Consider the following 18,288-nt stretch of genomic DNA (forward strand, 5'->3'; position numbering starts at 1 on the left):
CCCTCCAGCTTGGCCAGCCTGGTCCCCATGAGCCCTCAAACTGGGTAGGATCCCGATTCAAATTAACCTGTGACATAAGAGTCTAGTGTAGGCACCACTGTCTCCAGTGCCTGCTGCAGTTCTCGGAGTTTCTCTGCGGCTTTGAAGACAGCCGTCCCCTCTGCCTTAGAGGGCCAGCGGGCATCTTACGTCCAGAATCGACGTGTCCAGTGGCTTTGTGAACAACCTAAAAACCATCTTTCCAAAAGGCCTGGAGGAACTGTCCTCTGAGATGTACAAAGCTCTATGAAGATCCTTTCTCATCTTGAAACCATATTTTTTTTTTTGTGGTACAGGGGTTCCTGGAAACCCTTCTACCTCCGGGCTACACTCCCAGACCTATTTTTATACTTTTATTTGGAAACAGGGTCTCTTAAGCCAGTGAGGCTGGCTTCAAACCTGCGCGATCCTCCTGTCTCTGCCTCCCAAGCGCAGGGATTACAAGCGTGTGCCACCACACCCGGCCTTGAAACCATTTTGAGCCAGGAGTGTTGGCACATGCATGTAATCCCCATACTTGGGAGGCTGAGACTGGAGGATTGGAGGGCTGAGGTCAGTCTTGGCAACTTTGCGTAACCCTCAGAAACTTAGTGAGACCTGGTTTCAAAATAAAATACAAAACATAGTGAGACCCTGTCTTGATATAAAGAATAAGCTGGATGTGGCAGCATATGCCTGTAGTCCCAGTACTTGGGAGGCTGAGACAGGAGAATCATGGGTTCAAGGACCGCCTCAGCAACTTAGCAAGACCCTTAGCAACTTAGTGAGACCCTGTTTCAAAAAAAAAAATAAACAAGGGCTAGGGGTATGGCTCAGAGGTAGAATGTCCCTGGGTTCAATCCCCAGCACCACAAAGTAAAACATAACAAAACAAAAAATAAGATAAAATAGGGCTGAGGGGCCAGAGGTAGAATGACCCTGGATTCAATCTTCAGTACTGAAAAAAGGAAGGAAGAAAAAGAAAAAAGAAAGAGAAAAACCAAAGAAACAACCTTTAATAGACAGGTATTGGTATTCTCTCTTTATAGACCGTAAGACAACTGCTCAGAGAGGTTAAATAACGTGCCCAAAGTCACACAGAAAGTAAGTTGCTGGATTTGGTCCAGAGTCCAGAGCTCATAGCTACAGAGTCCACTGTTTCCCTCAATGTTCCCTGCCCCTCTACATTCATTGGCTGTATGCAATCATTCCATTATCCAGGTAACATGGAGAAGAAGATGGGGGATGCTCTCATGAAATTTTAGACTTACAGGGATATAGGGGTTGATGAAGGATAGATTTGCTCATAGGAGAGGGAGCCCTGATACCTACTCCAATTCTTCCTGGGGCTGCAGGATGCCTGGAATTTCAGCAGGAAGGGGGATTTGGTGTGGACAGATGCAGGCCCAGTCTGGAGGAGGTGCCCCACACTGGAGACCTGCCCAGTCTTGAGCCCTCTTCACCAGGGGGAGCCCTGTGGGACTGCCTGCCCTCCCCCGCCCCCAAGGCCCGCTGTAGAACTGGCTCCAGGCCCAACACAGTGCCTCATTCCCAGTTTCCACCTGGCAAACTGCCAAGAGTTTTGAAAAGGACGGATGTCACAGGGCTATCCTGCTGCCTGGCAGGGCTGCCCGCCGGCATTGCTAGCTTCCTCCAGGGGTTTTCTGGGCGGGTTTTTAAACAGACCTCGGATCAAGCCACACCTGGTTAGACAGGTGCACCTGGCCAGCACCAACCAAGGAATGAATATCATCCACCCAGGATACCTGGACCGTCAAGCAGCCTCAGCCAGCATCTGCTGAGGTGTGAGCATCATTGGCCCAGAGAAACCTGGACCATCAAGCAGTCTTAGCCCGCACCTGCCAAGGTCTGAGCATCATTTGCCCGGAAGGACCTGGACCATCAAGCAGTCTCAGCCTGCACCTGCTGAGGTGTGAGCATCATTCACCTGGGAGGTTCGGCGCCCTGACCCAGGGTACCTGTGTCCAGTGCCTCCGATCAGAGGCCGGCAGGGGAACCCAGGGACTGAAGCCCCTTCTGAACTTCAGCCTCAGAAATCTGCTTCAGAAGCTGGGAACTGGGAGGAGCAGACCCTGGTTATGACGAACAGCGCAGAAGATACTTTAGAAGACAACGTCCATCTCTCCACTCTGTAGCCCCCGCCCTGATTCCTTCCCTCCACTCTGCAGATGCATGTCTCTGCTGGTAAGAGCTCTATGACTTGGATCTGTTGTGACAAGAGGTGGGCTGTCCTTCACCTGCTCTCTGGGGTCCACTCTGAACCCCAGCACTATGCGATTTCCTGAAATGGCCTCGTCTCAGGTTTCCTAGGGGACAACATGGTATGGGGGGAGGTGCGCACCTAAAGAACACAACTTGGATTCATACATTTGGCTCAAAATGTTCCTGGATAACTTTTTGGGCATCTCTGGCCAGAATTCCTATGAGTGAGAACTCTGGAAATTGCTGATTTCCAGTTAGGGAATGATGACTTCCTATGGCAAGTGGCTTTAAACCTCCTCTTGTGCCTTTCAAGTCACCTAGCAGGGACTCCAGAGTCCAGGAGGTCTGGTTGAGCTGGGTGGGATGGCTGGTGGGCTTGTCTCATACTGAGTCTGGAGCGAGTCCGGGGTGTCGAGCTTAGCTTTGAAGGGCGGGGGAGCAGACAGGAGCTCGACTGAAGGAGTCAAGGGCAGCTCCTCTTGGTGGTCACACCATAGCCCTGCTCTGGCTAGGACCACCTGTTGAGTGTTTGTTGATGGACGGATGGATGGATGGATGGATGGATGGATGCTCATAATGAGCGGGCAATGCCTTTCTGGATTTAGTTTGGGAATTGGAGAAGTGTTAAGTTGATGACTAGTTACCTGGTCTCAAAGCAGTCCTGTCTGAGCCCTGCAGAGCTTTGGGGGCCCAGGAGGGAGGCTGACTCTGAGTGGGCCATCAAGAGTAACTGGAGCTCACCCGTGGCCCATGGGAACAGCCAGTCTTGCTCCTCTTCTGCTCTGAGAGGGCCAGGAGTGGGGCAGGACGGGCCTGGAGCCACCAAGCAGGGGGTTGTGGGTGACCCCAAAGACAGCACTCAGGGGAGGAAACAGAACTCAGGGTGGGACTGTGAGCCTGGTGAAGGCTGCATTTCAGGGGGCCGGGAGTGAGGCTGGGTCCAGGTGCCAGGAAGGAGGCTGCCATGGCTGCCCCACGAAGAGGGATGGGGATGGCGGCTGCAGCTATGCTGGCTCTGAAGCAAATGGAGGGGGTGGGCTCTGGGAGGAACTCAGGCCCAATGCGACAGCCTCTCCTCAGTATCCCCCCCCCCCAACTCCACTGCAGATTCTCGGGAATTCCAAATTTAATGAAATTTAAAGCGAAGCAGCTCCCGATTCTCTCTGCCCTGGACTTTGGGCTCAGTCCTGTTCTCTCTGTGGAACACACCCCTGTGTGCTTGGGACCCACTCCTTCCTGTTCTCAGTCTTCCACTCCAGCCCCGGGAACTTGGACATCTTTTTCTGCATTAATTCCAGACTTTGTGTAAATATTAGACCTGGGTTCTTGGAGAGGAGGGTTCAGCCCAAACTTTCATCAGGCTCAGCCACCTTTCCTGGGGAGGGATCTTAGGCCAAAAACTGAGTTCCCTCTGCTTGGCACGGAATGCCACTCTGGCAGGACTGAGAAACCCTTCCTGTAGAAGTTGGGGAGGAGGAGGGAGACCCCGGTGTGGTGGCCTGTGGTTGGAAATTAAGCCCAAATTTTAATAATGATGTTCAGTAAAGGTTTCTGGAAACTAGGGGTCCTGGTGGAAATAATAATAATAAAAAAAGGTCACCAGATGTGCGGGCTATGGCCAGATCTCTTAACTTTGCGGACAAAAGTTCAGGGTCTTGGAGTTTAGTCCTGGGATCCACTCAAGGGTAAGAAAGGAGATGGGTTATTGGAGTCATGCCTCATTCTTTTGACTCTATTTTGCACCCTTCAATTTGAAGCAATAGAAAGACCTCATAGAAATGCCCACTTAGCTTCTGTGGGTCATAGTTTTCGGGAACTCTGGACACAGTTCTTCGGAAATGTTGCTCACGCCCAAGGGTCTTTGGACATCATCCAGGGTATTCACAACACGCTTCTGTGTTGCAAAGGATTTCCCTTGTCCAAAGGAAGGGTTGGCCTTGGCCACATTCCCAGGAGGTAAGATCCAAGCTCCTGGAAGGTCCTGTCTGATAAGTATTTACCTGGGGGCCTAAGGAAATGCCGGACAGTCCGCACTGACAGTGTAATTTATGGAAGGAATCTTGGGCCATGAATTTAACCACTGGAGGGGCGAGAGACTGAGATCAGCCATGCAAGGGCTCAAGCATGTCTAAATGACCAATCCATAATAAAAACCCTGGGCTCCAGCTGGGTGTGGCGTAATCCCAGTACTTGGGAGACTGCGACAGGAGGATCACAGGTTTGAGGCTAGCCTTAGAAACTTAAGACCCTCAGCAACTTAGTGCCCTGATTCAAAATAAAAAATTAAAAAGGGCTGATGGTGTAGCTCCCTGGACCCAAGGCACAATGAAATTCCCTTGTTGGCAAAACTCTGTGTATCATATACATTGTCATTGGAGAACCAAGTGCTGTCTGTAGGGACTCCGCTTCTAGAGGACCCCTGGAAGCCAGCGCTGGGGCTCTCCTGGACCGTGCCCCAGGCACCTCTTTGCTGTCTGCAATCTCATCCTTTTGCTGTGACCAACCACGACTATGATAGCGTAGTCATATCCTGTGAGTGCCTCTAGTGCATCAGAGAACCTGCAGGCAGTCTTGGGGACCTCCCCAAATGGCACCTCCCCTGCCCCATTGATCTGCCTATTTTGCCTGGGGATGGATCAATATTGGCTGAAGGGATTGAGACCTCTGTGTGCCTGGTCACCCTCCAATGAGGGTGCATTTTTTCTGGCCTTCCTGTGGCAGGGACAACTTCCTTTCATCCAGAATAGTCCCGGGCACGTCTTGGCCTTCCTCCCTCTTTGCCTTCCTCTGTGGGTGTGGAGGGAGCTCTGCAGATGGATGGGCTGTGGATCTGGCCCCCAGCTCACTGAAGGATGGGGATGAGCTGAGAATCAACCCTACACCGTGGCAGAGTCGCTCAGTGGGAGGCCGGGATGGGATGCAGACACTGAAGCCCTCTGTCCAGGAGATTTGAAGAAGAGATGGCATTAGAGCTGAGCCTTGATGGATAGGTGCAATACAAACAGAGATAGATGCGTGCCTACTAAGACCAAGGACTGCATACACAAAGGCGAGGAGAAAGGAGTGAGTGTGAGGGGTGTAGATAAAATAAAACCCAGCCAGATCTCGAGGCTCCTCTATGATTGAGCTAATGAGTGCAGTCTTGTTTTCTAGGTAATGAGGAGCTTAGGGCTTTAGAGAATGACCTGGTCCAGGACATGTGTTGGAAGGAAACTACAGCCTCTGCTCCTTCTGTTGCTGTCAAACCCAGGGACTTTGTACCTCCAAGCTATGACCCTGGCCTAGAATTAGGGTTAGGGTTGCTGAGGTCTTCACTAAGTTGTTAATACTGTCCCAAACCTGTGATTCTCCTGCCTCAGCCTGCCAAATCCTGGGGACACGGGTGTGCACCCACTGTGCCCAGCCTCCCCTCTCTTTGCTGCTGGCCTTTCCCGTAAAGTTCCTGATGATGCCCGTCATGATCAAGTTCACCTTCCTCCTGGACTCCAGCAGGAGCACTTGCTGCCTGGACTCTTTGTCGCTGCAAGGCGACTATGCTCATGGGTCTCACATATCCTTGATCATCCCTCCTCCATGAGCACCTATCCCAAGGACTCCCATACAGATTGCCCTGCGTTGAGGCTTGGTTCCACATCGGGTGAGGGCCAACAGAGTTGTGAACCCAGGCATCATCTCGTTTGGTGCTCACGAGTCCCAGGAGGGATGCGCTCTCTCTAGTCCCATTTTAGAACTGAGGGGACAGAGGTGGGAAATCACTTATCTGGAGTCCCATGGCCAGTAATAAGGGACAGAGTCAGAGTGCAAACTCAGGCCTGTCTGATTCCACCAGCAGTGCTACTCAACGTACTGACTGGTTCCCTGCATCCTGCGTACATGCTGGAAATGGTTTTAGGACTGGAGATGGTGCCCCGCTCCTCAGAGGTTAAGCCTAGTCATGGAGGGGCTGCTGATTAGCTGTGGCCATGACTCTTATTAAGTCATGGGTTAAGGGGTCGCACACGTAGTCAGTGGCCGAGCTCTTGTCTAACATGAGTGAAGCCCTGAATTTGGTCCCCAGCACTGCAAAAACCCCGAAACAAAAACAACCACAAAACCCAAATCATGGATTATCAGACATTTGTTGAGTACCTGCAACAGAAGGTTTTCTGCTCCAAAGTTTGACGGGAAGGATCAATGTGCCTTAGGCTGTAGAATAAGAGCACAAATGCCCGGAGAGGCAGAGACTCGCTCCTTGAGCCCCTTGTGGGTCTCACCCTGCATCCCAGAGCAGTCAGGGAAGAGCTACAAACACCAACCAACGGCTCCTCCCTTTGTTTGCTCCTTTCCAGCTCTCTCCACATGTCCCTAGTCCTCTGCCAGCCTCTTCTGCTGTGTGGCTGTCCCCCCGGGAGGCTGTCAGGATTCTAGCCCCACATGGCGGGACCCCAGAGCAGCCGCCTTTCATGGACTCCCACTTCTCCCTATTTGGGGCTTCCTCAACATTGACCTCACAAGGGAGCTACCTTTCCTTGCTTTAAAAAACATATTGATTTTTTCCTTTCCCCTTAAAATTGTAATGAAATACACACAACGTAAAATTTACCATCTTCATCATGTGTAAGTGCTCGGTCCAGTGGCCTCCTGTCTGTACAGTTTTTGTTCTGCCATCACCACCATCCATCTGCTGAGCTCTTTTAATCTTGCAAAGCTGGAAGTCTGCATCCTTTAAACACGAACCCCTTTTCTTCCTTCTCCCAGCTCCTGGCAACCACCTTCCGCTTTCTGTCTCTATGAATTTGACTACTGTTTTTCCTTCTGAGAAGGGAAATCAATAGCGCTCTCCAATACAGGAGCTGGATATCTTTAGGTGCTGTTCCCATTGGACAGCGTCCAGGTCTTTTACAGGAGGGCTTTGTCTATCCAAGGGAGCCCTCACATGCTCAGGGGCCGCCCAGGGGCCACTTTGACCTCATCATCCCTGCCGCCGATGTACATTACATACTCCACAGAGGAGTTGCGTCTTCTGGGGGTCAGAGTCTAACACTCCACACAAGGCAGAAAGCAATATGATCCAAATTTCTCTTGACAACCCCATAGGAAGGCGCCACATTGCAGATCCCTGTACTATCTCCCAACACGGACAACAGGACCATCTTCCTTCCATTGCTGCTTTGGGCTACTCTTGATCTGAGCAGAAGATGAATTAGTTGGGTGGTTTTCAGGGCCATGTTGTCTGGGTCATACCTATTGTCAAACGCCATGCATCCGCCTGGAGCCTGGAGACGCTCACATGCTGAGTGGAGCGGGGTCCACGGGTGAGAGTGGCAGATTCGTGTCTCTTGTGTCGGGTGTACTGGTTCGCATGCCCAATCAGGAGGAGCACCGCAGAGCTTCTCACTAAAACTCTCTCTCAGTGACACTGCGTGGTAGCTGAGCCTCAGACCCATTGGAAGTCGATGGAAGCAGCTGCGCTGATTTTCCTTGATGGAAAAATTCACTCACAGCAGCATTGTCAGCAGCAGAATTGGGGCAAGATCCAGGGCTCTCTGCATCCTCCTGATGAGGAGTTTTTACTCCAGATGGGGCCTCTCCCACCTACACTCTGGGCTCCTGGGAGCAGGGAAACTTCTTCTTCTCTTTGTAATCCCCACTGTGTCCAGTAAAGAGCCTGGCACCCCAAATATATGAGTATGGAAAGCTGTTTACCTTCCCCAAAATGTGTTCATGCTCTGTCATTAAGTACCAAAAGCTAGTTGCCAGATAATATGTAGAATGCAATTCCATTTTTATTTTTGTGTATAGCTATTTACAGGAAAGAAAAAGAGAAACTTAACTCCGGTTATCTTTAGGCAGTAAATTTAGAGTTAATTTTAAGATTTTTCCATTGCTAGTGTTTCTATTTCTTAAACTTTGTACAATGCCTTTTATTGTTTTTAAAGAAAATAAATGTTTCTAAAAGTAAAATAAGATTTTTATGTCCCTTAAAAATATCTATATTCAAGGTAATCATAAGATTGAGCATGAGGTCTTTCCAACTCATAGCTGTCTCCTGAAGGTGACCTTGACCTTGAGCCAAAGAAGTCCACCTGAAGTTCTTGGGCACAGCATGCAGTTAACAGACAGGGCTTTACACACACGCCTCACCTCACCTGACCTGACCACTGGGCCCGGGACGAGGTGACAGGCCTCTTTGTTTCTTTTTGTGTTAGAGTCAGCATCAAGACTGAGAAATCACCTTTACTCTGAGCACAGTGCACAGAATAGCCAGGGAATCACAGGCTTTGGAATTGGTCAATCAAGAGTTCATATCCTGACTCCGCCATTTACCAGCTACACTTCAGTGTCATCATGTCTAAAATGGGAATAATTAGACCGACTTCTAGAGTTCTCCCTGCCTCGTAAGAAGTGTGTGCTTGATCATGAAGATCTGTGCCCTGTGCAGGAAGACCCTGCAGCTCAGAAGATGGGGAGGCCTTGGGGTGAAAGGTGGCCCAAGGCCCACGCTGGGTAGCCCAGCGATAGAGCTTGAGGACCCCCCAGGAAGGTGGCTAAAGACATAAAAACAAAACCTGACTCCTGCAGGCAGCTGTTCCCATTACACTGGGGTTGCTGGGAAGCGGGAAAGATGAGGAATGGTGTGTGTGGGTGGCCATGCCCCTCCCCAGCTGGTTCAGGGTGGCCATTCCTATGGCTGAGTCCCAGAGCCATGTCAGGGTGTGGACATACTCTTTCCTGGGTCCCCACTTTTCCCATCCATGACAAAAACTGAAGGTGCCATATCATTGGTTTTCAGAAACCAGAAAACCGGGGCAGAATTCAAACAGAATCTGGTACAGGGACCCCCAAAATAACTGACTCTTACCCTCTCCACCCACCTCGATGGCCCCCTTCCCCACTGCAGACCCCCCAGGACATGGTGTGAAACATACTGAGGTTATCAGTCAGGGCAGCCAGACAGGGAACAGATGCCAAAGGTCCCGGGGCTCTAAGGAAGTGGGAGACCAGCAGGTAGAGGGAAGCAGGGCAGGGAACCATAGGAGATGATGGGGAGGTGGGTGCACCAGCTCCTGAGGGCAATAAAAGGGACTGGCTGGATTGCAAGTGCAGCCCTCTCCAAGGTTACCCTGCAATCCCCGGGGAGCTGAGAAGGGACACGCAAGCCACCCTGGCCACCGCACCTGCCTCTGAGGGCAAGCGGAGTCGCAGGGCTCTGGGTGACTGAGGAGGGTGGCATTCATCATCAGTTTCGGGGACACTAACATTCCAGAGCCTTTTCTGTTGGATACGAGAGTCCTGTTGGCTCGGCTGTGGGTGAACCCCCAGCCCCTGAGGTGACTGGGGGAGCTCCCAAGAGAAGGGCAGGCCTGGGGGCTCTAGGGAGCCGAGCCTCATCCTAGCGCCAAGCCTTTCCTGGCTAACGAAGCCACCCCAGCCCAGCCCAGCCCAGCCCAGCCCATCGCACAGGAGCAGTGACCAGAGCAACTCTGCCAAAACATCCGCCAAAGAGTCTCAGCAGAAGCCCACGTGGGCGGCTTAGGAGACAAGTGTGAATCCCAGAAGGAGGCTGTTTGGAGGTGTGGGGGGATCAACAGCCTGGGGAAGGGGCGAAGGGCCACTGCTTGGGCCTTGTGGGCCTGGGGTGGGGTTGATTCTGTGGATGGAACCACGTGGTGGCAGACAGAGGCAAGTGCGAGACAGGGCCCCTGCTCAGCTCTGGGGGCCACTGCTCGCCCCTGGGGGTGCTGTTCACAGAGACCTCTCAAGAGCGGTGGCCAGGATCCACTAGAGAACTGTTCAGTAGCAAGACTGGCCTGAGGCAAGCCACACTGACAGTGCCACTTCTTTAAACCCAGGAGAGAAAAGATGTAGAAATGAACATACCGCCCGGCCCATCTTTGACTAGAAGGTGGCGGGTGCAAGAGGATGAGGCGGGCGCAGAGGGCTGTGGGGCAGCACCCAGTCCCGGACCTGGGGGCCTCCCTTCTGCCTCTTCCCTGCTGCAGGGTCAGACCTGGCCGATCGCCTGGCTCAGCAGCTCTCCAGACTGAGCCCCTCAGTCTGCTCTAGGAAAAGAACTGCCCGGTCACATTCAGTGTGAGAAACAGGAGGGAGAGTCCCAGCCTGAGGGCACGCACAGGGGCCCAGCAGAAAAGGGCCTGTTTGGGGGAGGAGACCCTTTTCATGGTACAATGCCAAGTGCCCTTGGAAGGCTTGTTCTGTGGAAGCCACTTTGATCTAGAACCTCGACCTCACTCCTAGGGACGAATGGACTTTAATTCAAGGTCAAGACCAGCTACGCTCTGGACGCTGGGCCCCTGTCTCAGGCAGAAGAGATGAGATGGAGAAGCAGGTCTTGACCTTCTCACTCCCTTTAAAGACAAGCTGGGGGCAGACGCTGTGGTTCTGTCTGCAAGGAGGGGAAAGTAAAAGGCTCTAAGATGCGGGGCTGGAGGGAGAGGGAAATGTTTGGGGCTTTAAATTAGGGGTCATAGCTGGGCGTGGTGGCACACGCTTGTAATCCCCGCACTTGGGAAGTGGAGACAGGAGGTTCGCTCAGGTTCAAAGCCAGCCTCGCTGGCTTAAGGGACCTGTTTCCAAATAAAAATATATATAAAAAAATAGGTCTGGGAGTGTAGCCTGGAAGTAGAAGGGTTTCCAGGAACCCCAGTACCACCAAAATAAATAAATAAATTAATTAATTAATTAGGGGTCATGAAACAGATGGCATTTGAATCTCCTGGGGGAGATTTTGAGAAACAATCCCTGCTCCATCCCCACTGACACAGACTCTGGGGGGGGCACAGTAGGGTTCAGGCACCTGCATCTCTCAAGAGCACCACAGAGGCTTCCATTTGTAGGACCAAAGGCCACCTTCTGTGATGGTCACCAGGCTCCCACTTCAGAGTCTTATACAGCTGAGAAGTATGCACTACATCCCTGAGTCATCAAAAATCCAGATGTTGCCTGAGCCATCTGGATATGCAGGGAGAACTGAGAGATGGCTGGGGCTGGGAGGAATATAGCACGGGGTGCGTATAGATGGGCGTTTGGCTGAGTGGCCAGGCTCCCTGGGAAAAGTCCTCATGCACTAGCCCAGGAAGGATGCCAGCACAGGGGAGTCAGGTCCTCTAAGGGAGATGAGAGACCAGCTTCCTCCTTACGTGGACATTTCTCTTATGAAACGCTTTCTTCCCCAAAGCAGCCCAGGGAACAATGAGAGGACCAAGGACGTGGAGGGCTGAGCAGCGGGTGGCCCAGGGGTGAACAGTGGTGGCCCCGAACTAAGTCTGTCCAGGGCTGGGGTCTGGTCAGATGCGCCGCCTCCCTGTAGGCTTGCCTGTGGTCTGCGGTGTACAGGGAGGGGCTCAGAACCCGCACTGAGGCCCATGCCCCATCCAAGGGCTCGCCCCTCTCGGGGACTCCGGCTCCCTCTCTGCGTGATGCGGTGAGCCCTAAAACCCATTTCACCCGTATGCTTCCCAGCCCCAGAAACGGCGGCTTGGGGAAGCTTGGGGACTCGCCAAAGTCCACCCCTTTGGCTGGTGGATTTCAGTCAGGGTTTAGTTTGTTGTAACTCCATTTCACAGGTAAGAGAATGGAAGTGTTCCATGGCGTGCCTGCTGTGAGATAAATCTCTGACTTCCTTTTCTCGGTAGCAGGGCCTTCCTGAGCACCGGTGTCTCCCATGCCCTGGGGGATCCTTCCCGACTCTCAGTACAGTTGCTGTATCTTCAGTGTTCTCTAGAGGGCGCTGCTGCCCAGAGCTGTAGCCGGACCCAGAGCTTATTGGCAACCACAGGTCCTGCTTCTATGATCTTTCTGTGGCCAAGAGAACCATTGCCCTTCTGTGTCTGGTGGGCCCTCTCCATATCAAGAACTGAAAGGAATTTGGAGTGCAATGATCTGTTCATCCATTCATTCTTTTAACTAGTCTGTCCAGTGTGCCTGGCACTGGTTTAGGGATAGCACGCACTCCAAGAAGCCCACACAAGGGACCTTCGTGGACAGGAGGCTCTCCGTGGATCTTGGCCTGTGAGAGCAGGCTTTGGGGTCTCCATGTTACAGAAAGGAGCTCCAGGCTCAGAGACACAAAGCACACACATACCCAGTGGCCAGTTCCTGTGACACCCAACCCCGGCGATCCTGCCGCTGCGCACACCGGACACAGCGGCTTCTCTCTCCTCCCTGGGAGCCGTGTGCAGGGGAGGTGCTCCCACTCCCCTCCCCCCAGGCAGGAGGCATCGCTATGGCAACCCTGCCCCAAACAGCAACCTTCTTTGGCTTCAAAATCACATGTCCCCGCTTGCTGATGCTGTAATTTTCCATAGCAGGACCTTGAAAAGGCTCAAAGATAATAATAACAGCTGCTTTTTTATGGTCAGTCTACTTTGTGCCAGGTTCATTATTTGTTTTATCGTCAGTCCTCACAACTGCCTCGTGAGTCCATTTCATGGAGCGCAGGCAGGCTCAGAGAGGGTGAGTGCGTTGCCCAAGGGCACACAGCCAGGATTTCCCAAGCTCTTCCTACCTTCCCTCTGTGGTCCCTTCCTATTTGCTGTCTGCTCCTTGCTGCCTACGAAACCCTCCCTTCCTAGCTCATCCCCACTCCTCCTGCGGCTTTGCCCAGTCGGGCGTGGCCGGGCCTGGCGACTGAGTGGGGTGGTGGAGCGGTTTCTCGGCCCTGGCACAGCTGGCACTTGGGGCGGATGGTCCTCTACTGTGTGGGGGCGCTGTGCTGTGCGAGATGCTTAGCGGCACCCCCACCGCACCCTGTAGCACCCTGTCTCACCTGGGGACCACACAAGACGCCTCCACACAGCTTCTTCCCTGGGGAGCAAGGAGCCCCCTGTGGAAAACCACCACCTTATAGAAAAGAGGGGTCAAGTGGATAACAGCCCCTCCTCCCCATTAGCCTGTGGGCAGGGGGCAGGAAGAGGGCTGCCCCCCACCCCCAGCACAGAGCCTGGCACTAGCAAGTGCTGCTGAAAGAAGAATGAATGAATGAATGAATGAATCAACAAACTAATGGGCATGTTCTGGGACTGGAGCTCTGGATTCCTGTATAGATTCTCACCAATCAGCTGTCCAGTAGCCTGGGCGCAGTCCTCCCCCTCTCTGGGTCTCAAGTCCCCTTTGCAGCCTCTTACATGAGAGCCATCCCAGGCCCCGAGGACCCTGGGCAGGCCTCCGTGGTCTGGGGCCCGGCGGAGGCCACGGGGCCGAGCAGGACCTGGGTCTCTTTCTCCCTCGCTCTTCGCCCTCATGGCAGATCAGTTACAGAGACAGGCCGTCTCCTCCTAGCAAAACACCCTGCTCTGGAGACACGGCTCTGCTTTTTGGATGGATGTCATAAAAGGAAAAACATGTAACCTCAAAAGTAACCAAATATCCAAACCATGGTGCCCAGCATCACACGCCCCAAATCCACCTATTCATGAGTTTAACAAAAAGCTTCTTTAGGACACACTGTAAGCCATTGAGAGGGAGTGAAGTCGCCTCTCACACGCCCCAGCCAGCCCACAGGGCCCGCCCTCCAGCGCGTGTGCGTGTACACACACACACACACACACACACACACGCACGCACGCACACACACACACGGCTGCTTACAAGGAGGCTCTGAATTTTTAAAAGTAAACTCAACCATTTCCGTTCTTGCCCTGGATTCAACTTTTGAAAAAAGGAACCGTTTTACCAGTTTCCGACACAGTCCCCTCTCTCGGTCCTCCTCCTGCCTGCACTCCTGCCCAGCCCCTTCACAGGGATGGGGTGTCCTGTTGAGCCTGGAGAAGGGGAGCAGCCACCCCAAAAAAGACTGCCACAGGACTTCCTTAAGTGAGCTCCCACTGGGGCCCAGTGATGGCCCTGTGACGGCAGAGAGCCACACCCCGTTTCCAACATGTGCTTCCAGTGTGGGGTAGGGCCAGGTGTTAGGGGGCTGCAGCAAGGACACCCCAGAGCCGGCCACCTGGAGCCACAGGCAGGGATTTCTTAGAGATGGAAACATCTTTGCAACTCGATGTCTTTCAATCCCCCTCCCCATTACAGCTTGCAGTAAGAAATACATTATGCAAAGACAAAATTTGCATATTTGCATACATACATAGACGTGGACATCCTTCACAAACCCTCAGAGAGGGCTGCAAAATGTCCAACAGAGAGAAAAGTTTCCAGAAACCATACTTATCCTTAACCACATGGAAGGTACCCTATAATTATTTATTCCTTCCTATTCCATTAAAACCCCCACTAAATTGGTGTCATAGCCCACAGTTTGACAAATCCTGGGCTAGACGTTCCTGTGGGCAGAGACAGACTAAAAGTGAGACTCCAGGCAGGGACTGTGGGCTTCCCTGACACCCAGCCAGAGGGAGGGACCTTTTCTAGCAGGCATCAGTGAAACCAAGCCTGTATCGAAAGTTTCTAACGACAGAACAGTGGAAATTGGGACAATCCTGACTTAATAGCTTGTGACCTTAAGGGACCATGAAGCCGTCAGAGGAGAAGAACTGGGCGAGCATATGGGGTCCACTGAGGGCTGGACGAAGCACCCCAGTATGTCTTTTCATCCTCATAAAAATCCACTCCTGGAGTTTTTCTCCCCTTTCAAGAGAAGAGATAACTAAGCCTCAAGGAGGCTCAGGAGCGCCATCGGTGTTATGAAGCCCGTAAGTGGCTATGCTAAGATTCGAATGGGGATCCACCTCCAGGCCACTTTCTGGGCTCTTCCCCCAGCCTCTCAGGAGGGGCGCTCTCTTGGCCCCTCTCTACCTGGGGAGTGTTCTCTGGGGGCAGACACCGCACCACCTTGGTGTGGAAGGGTGAGGGCTGCCTGGGGTGGGTGTGTGCGGTGGGATAGTGAGCGGGGCATGGCGTGTGCCTGAGTGTGAGGGGGGCTTTCACCTACTAGAGAAAGGATCTCCCTGCCAGGGATGATTTGCATGGGAAATTTTAATATTAAAATTAACAATAATGTCAAACAGTGACTGAGTCCTTCTCTGGTGGTGGACGCAGTTTACTGACGACCCACCCTGAGCCAATGCTGAGTGGTACTACTGAGATATTGGAGAATGAATGGACACAGCAGGCCTGGCGCTAGGAACTCCATATATACATTAGTGTCCATAATAAACACAACCCGAGGGGCTGCAGCATCTCAGAGAGAGATTTTTCACCTGCTTGTTGGCAATTCCTTCATCTAAAACTTTTAAAACTGGAGGGAGGGAGTCTTTCATTCTGTAACTTTTTCTTTCAGGTTAGAAACACACCACCCCTGCTCCTACCCCGATCAAGCCTTAGGGGTCAGTCTCTCCCTGGGCTCAGTGATTAACAAGCCAACACTCCCCATCTATCTCCTAAGCTGCCTTGCCCGGGGTGCATGGGCACCCTGATTGCTCCTTGCCTGGGGTATCCCACAGAGGTGGGGAGGAGAGAGACAGATGAGTCCCCAGACTTCTGGACTCTCAAATCAGGAGGAGAAAGCCTAGATTCTAGTCCTGCCTCGGCTACTACGTGACCTTTAGAAAGTGATTGCAACTTCGGGTTTCCTTCTCCTTTATCGTGAGATGAGACGGGTGCGTTTCCAAGGTCCAGAGTTCTCCAAACTCTGGGACACCCACCCCTACAACATCCACGCCAGAAACACCACACTAACCCCATTGAGCTTTGTGTCCTCTTGGCAGCCATCCCCAAGGAACTGGAATTTACCCATCAATCAAAATGCAGGGCCCCCGAAGCCCTGGTGGAATCCCTCCCATCAGAAACCAGCAAGGAGATGCTAATGGGAGAGTCTGGGCTGGATCCCGTCTCCCAGTGTCAGAGCACCCTCCAAACTCTCAGCTGGCTCTGGGCTCAGTCGATATATCTGACAGCCGCCCACGCTATCCCACCCCAGGGGTGGAAAGAGCTCCTGCTTCACCATCACTGAACCCAGAGATGGGGAAACTGCCCCCAGGCCATGTGGTCTTGTCTCTCTCCTTTCTCTGCACTGAGACATGCCCCTCCTTGGAGGACGTGGGAATGTCCCGAGTGCTGCCCTTAACCCCTCGAGTGCGGTGTCCTGTCCCTGTGTCCCAGGTTCTATCAACCTGCCTGCGGCCTCTCCCTTGCCTCTCAGGGGCCTAGCGGGTAAGGAAGTTGGGCGCGAGGATTCTCTCAGCCTCTGCCCTGGCACTTCTGCCTACCAGCCCACATCTTTCAGGAATCTCCAGAACCAAGAAATCCCCTTCCCTCCAGCTGACAGCGATGGCGTGGTGGTAAGGCTCAGAAGACCGAGCGCTCCTCAGCGGGGATCTGAACCCCTGCCCTCCTGACTTCAAAGCTGGGACTCTGTCAACGACACACCAGCATGTCCTCTCAGACTTGAGAGCGCTCAGGAGTTTGGAGCAGAGGCGCCCTTGTCCCTTCATCCTGGGCGCTTGGAGAGGGGAGCCCCTCACGTGTTCCCGAGCCCCATTGGCCCAGCGGGCAGGAGCCGGAAAGTTTGCCCAACTCCACTGCGGATGGGTTGGAGATGGAGGCGGCGCAGCCCCCAGAGCCGAGGGCGCTCCCGGACGCCCCGCGAGAGCCTCTCTCCCGAGGGAAGGAAACGGTTACCTTGAAGAGTTGGACTCCCTGGTCGGAGAACTTCAGTCCGGTGCACCTGGCGAGGCGGCCGGGGGCTCCTGGGGCTGGGAGGCCCGGGTCTCGCTGCGCGGGCGCTGCGCACCCCTCCTCCTGCCCGCGTGCTGTCCGCAGGTCCCCCGGGCGGTGGCCGCAGCGGTGCCGGCTGGGTTGCAGAGTCTCGGCTGATCTAAGGCAGGGACACCGAAGGTGTCCGGAGCCCCTGGCGCCCGCGTCAGAGGCCGGCCGGAGGGTGAACGGAGGGAGGGCCAGCGAGCCCTTGGGCGGCGTGCGCGTCCTCAGCTCTGGGAGCCCCTCTGCACCGCGGGGAGGTAGGTGGGCGGGCAGGGCGCACGGTGACATACATAGGGGCGGGCGGGGGAGGGGAGGGCCGCAGAGGGAAGCCCCACCCCCGGGGGGCCGGGGGCGGCCGGCAGGGGAGGGGACGGCAGAGGCGTCTGGAGCGCTCCGGACCCCGGCTCCGAAGCGGCGGGGAGCGCAGCCCGCCGACCCTCAGCTCCCGGGCCCGCGGGGAGCGCCGGAGGGCCGCGTCTGCATTGCGGTCGCCAGCTCCGCAGTCCGAGGGGCCCCGGAGAGCTGCTCCGCGGAGCTGCCCGCGCGCCCCGGTCCCTGGCCAGCGCCGGGGCTCCCCGACTTCCATCCGAGGTCTGCGGCTGAGACCCGGAGAGATGCGATCCTGGAGGTCGCCGCCCCCTACTCTCCGGCTGTACAGTTTGGAAGACCCCTCACTGAGCAGAGCGCTGAAAGTTTGGGGGTGGGGTGCGCCCCGGGTTGGCCGGGGAGGGTGGAGAAAGCAGGTGAGGAGGCCGCGGGGAGGTGTCCCCGGAGCTGGGAGCCTCAGGGCAAAAGGCCAAGGGTCTTCAAAACCCCCCAGGAACCAAGGATGTCCCAAACGCTGCAGGGATTCTTGTGCCGCTCCTGTGGTTCCTACCGGTATGGCACTCTCCAATAAACAAAATAAAAACCCTAACAGCCTTGGGATACCTTTTGTGAGCCAGTTGTAACATAACGTTAATATCTCATTTAATCTCTCTAAAGAGCCCAGGGGGGCAAATGTTACAACTTCGTCCCTTTCTTCCCCGAATGTGAAAACCAAGGCCCAGAAAGTTGTGGGTTTCCTGCTTAACGTAGGGTCTGAATTCAACCCCAAGGTCATGTTCTCTGAACTACACAAGCTGGGGGTTAAAGCTGCGGCACAGTTTGGGGGTCCAGACTGTCCGGTGTCCTCCAGGGTCCTAATAGAGGAACGGGCATGCTGACAATCAGTGGCCTCGTTGAAGCCTCTGGACCCCTTCTTGGTCAGGGACTGAAGAAGCCGGCAAAGTGGGCTACAATCACAGAGATAATATGGAGCTTTTCCTCGATGGCCAGGAATCGAAGTGCCTCAGTTTCCCCAGGGCCACTATGCTGGAAATGTAGGGGTGTCTTTCTGACCATCTCTGCCCC

This window comes from Muscardinus avellanarius (genome assembly GCF_963383645.1).
Source record: "Muscardinus avellanarius genome assembly, chromosome: 3".
Lineage (NCBI taxonomy): Eukaryota > Metazoa > Chordata > Mammalia > Rodentia > Gliridae > Muscardinus > Muscardinus avellanarius.